Source organism: Phacochoerus africanus, chromosome 7, assembly GCF_016906955.1.
Source record: "Phacochoerus africanus isolate WHEZ1 chromosome 7, ROS_Pafr_v1, whole genome shotgun sequence".
Lineage (NCBI taxonomy): Eukaryota > Metazoa > Chordata > Mammalia > Artiodactyla > Suidae > Phacochoerus > Phacochoerus africanus.
Window position 1 is genome coordinate 42,847,729 of NC_062550.1, and position 3,372 is coordinate 42,851,100.

At 39.9% G+C, this 3,372-nt stretch overlaps 1 pseudogene; it reads right to left on the bottom strand.

The window, feature by feature from the left end:
* Positions 1-2,511: 2,511 nt before the first annotated feature.
* On the bottom strand, positions 2,512-2,829 carry LOC125131828 (small ubiquitin-related modifier 2-like; annotated as a pseudogene).
* Positions 2,830-3,372: the final 543 nt, after the last annotated feature.

A 3,372-nucleotide genomic window follows, 5' to 3' on the forward strand; every position in this document is an offset into this window, starting at 1 on the left:
CACAATGATTGGGCAAGTAACTCTGACGTAATGTGCAAACTAAAGTCACGTGGTGCTTCACAAAGAGAGAAGATACAAGAATCTCTCTTCCTTTGCTTCCTCCCCTCCCTGACAAATATGCTGATCCATTCCTTCTCAACCTCCGCCAACAGACCCTGTTTCCATTCCTATAAATGCAGCCAAATTGTGTTTTAAATATATTTCCATTTTTTGAAACTTCTAAGGTCATGTAATTCCTGTTACTTTCTTGGAAACAGTTTCTACTGAGAAGACGGAATACATAAACATACTGTGCTATTGGCAGAACCTCTCTGTTGTCTGGGAAAGCGGGGATGGAGGTGGCAGTGGCGGCTCTGATGGTGGGGGCATGGCCACCAAGGGAACAGAACGGCTTTTTCATGCGGTGCTGGTAGAGAAGGCAGGGACCCGCTACAGGAAGGGGGAAGATCCTGAACCCACTCAAGAGAGTGCCTCAAGGGCAGTGGTGTTCTCTCTTCAGCACGTGATCAGGAACAAAGGAATCTTTATTCATCTCTTTCTGTAGCACTGGTTTGCTTTTTATTCCTTATAAGTAGCTGAGAAAGACCATGAGCAGCCCTTTTAGTCAGCTGTGGAAGAGACGAACGCTTTCAGAAGAGAGAAGCTGTCATTTCGGAGAATGGTTTATTCACATTGTAGAATAATCTTTAAAGAAACGTAAGCGATTGATCTTTTAATTAGAGAGGAATAAATACATCTGTGAAATCCACCAATTTCGCTTTGGATTAATTACTCTCTCAATTACAAGCCAGATATTCAGCAAAAAGATATCTCAATCTGCAAATGGCTTCTCTCCCTAAAACATGGCTTTGAGTTCACCCCCTTCCTTACCCCATCCTTAAATTCCAGTCACTACTAGAGAAACAGTAGGGAGAAAACTACATAACATCTCAGAGATTGAGTTTGAGAGCCTTAGATATGTTGTCTGCTACGAAGCAAGTTCTGAATTCTCAAAAAGTCAGATCAGTTATCAATTATCTGTGAATAATATTATGATCATGCTGTCTCAGAGGGTGTATTTTTTTATTTATTCAAAAATCCCAACACATTTTCATCCCACTCACAAATCAGATCCCAGCTCTGGCCAAAAAATGCAATTCCTATCTTAGAGTTTCAGTGTACCTCCACAGCGCCAACAGAGGACAAGATACTCAAAAAGTATCTATTGACTTGAAATGACACCTTTCACAACTCTGGGAACTCCACCAACCAAAAATTTTAAATTGCAATTTCTTCTAGTTCCGTTTAGGCAAACAAGCAAAGAAACAGTTCCAGCTGGTTGTATCTTTGCTGATTCATATTTTATATAGTTTCTCTTACTAAGACAGCCCAGAAGCAATGCTCCCATCCATATAAAAGTGGGCCAAGGGCTTTCTGAAGCCACTTTCCTTTCTCTGCTATTTCTGGATCTTGAGTCAACTCTCTTCCTTGGGGAGTACAGAGATTTTAGCAAGTTCCCATTTCAAGAAATCCTGTTTCTATTTGAAGTTCTCTCTTCCAGAAAAGAAAAAGAATAGCTAAAGGAAAAGAAAACCCAACATCTTCTTAACTATATCTTTTTTCTTTCTTTTTTCTTTTTATGGATGAACCTGCAGCATAAGGACGTTCCTAGGCTAAGGGATGAATGGGAGCTGCAGTTTCAAGCCTACGCTACAGCCAGGGCAACGCCGGATCCGGATCCAAGCTGCATGTGTGACCTACACTGCCGCTTGAGGCAACGCAGGATCCTTAACCCAATGATCAAGGCCAGGGATCAAACCCACACCCTCATGAACACTATGTTGGGTTTTCAACCCACTGAGCCACAAGAGCAACTCCATGCTATGTCTTTTCTGCTGATGTTTGGTAATTTTTCATATCAGCATCCTTCTCTAAACAGGAATATATCTGCACAGTATTTTATTTGTAAACAAGAAGTTTCTTTAAACAACAGGACACTTGACTTAAAGGGAAAAATATCTAGGATTCATTTTTTTAAGAGTAATTTATCCCTACTTAAAGACAGATTGCCTTACATGTAACAGCTATGTACAAAAAAGTTATAAAATTGTCCTTGGTTTTATAATGATACATGAAAAGCATTAAAATTCTCCAATTGAAAAAGATATACAAGGATTTTTACAGTGTTCTTTTTTTTTTTTTTTTTTGGTTAAACAGTGAGAGCAAAATAACTTACTGGACTATAAAGTAATGAATGAGCATACCATTAGTGGAGAAAGGGGGTATTTTCACAAAACCAGTATTTTTCCCCATCCCATCTCCATTTGATGTCAATCAAAACAAACCATTGGCCATTTAGTTAAAAAAAATGTAATATGCTTATGCACATACACTAGTTACTTAATGCACAATAAAGGAATGGGGAAGGAGAAAAGGAAAGAATAGAGAAAACTATATTATAGTAGTCAGGATGTGATAGAACCAAATTGCAGTTTTCTAATTGAGAATGTTTTCTTGGTCTTGAGGAACAGAATTCTGGAGTAAAGTATCAGGTTCCCTTTTTAGTAGTCACCTCCTGTCTGCTGCTGGAACACATCAATTGTATCTTCAGCCTCCATTTCCAACTGTGCAGGTTTGTCTGTTTCATTGATTGGCTGCCTGTCAAATCAGAATCTGATCTGCCTCATTGACAAACCCTGTCATTCACAACAGGCTTTCATTAGTTTACTAAGTGGTGTATGCCTTTTAATGTTAAACTGCACCACAGAACCATCCTGCCCCCACAACCTTCAAATTAATATGATCATGGTTCTCAGTCTTGACTCCTTCCTTGGGCTTTTTGCCGGCCATGGTGAGTGCTGGAGTCTCCTCAGCAAAAGAGGTACAAGGTCTGCACTGAACAAAGACACAAGCAGCACCAGGAGCAGCAGCAGAAGCTGCACAGTATTTTAACATCCCTCCTTTAACCTTGCAATGCATGGAAATATCTAATACATGATATCTTGACAGGTTTCCCAAAGGTAATATGATTCTTCCCATTATTTAGCAAGTTCTTATTCTGAAGCATTCTCATCTTTACCTCTTGGCATCAGTTAACCTGAATTTCCAAAGGTTGGTGCCAAGTTTTGGGTCCTCCTGTTTGCAAAAGCATCTTTTTCTCAACTGTTCCTGGGGTGGGGAGGGTCCAGGCACTCCAGGCAATACTTCGGAGCAGATGGGCCCTGTAGTGAGTGTCTCCTCCATCCCCACTGTTCATTATTCTCAGATGCTTCCTTGAGCATCATGACTGGGGGCTAAGAACAATCATCTCATCAAAATAATCAAACTAGTGTCCAGACAGGTTTTCATCCAGTTTCTTCTTAAACCATCTTCAAAAAAGTTTTACAGACTAAT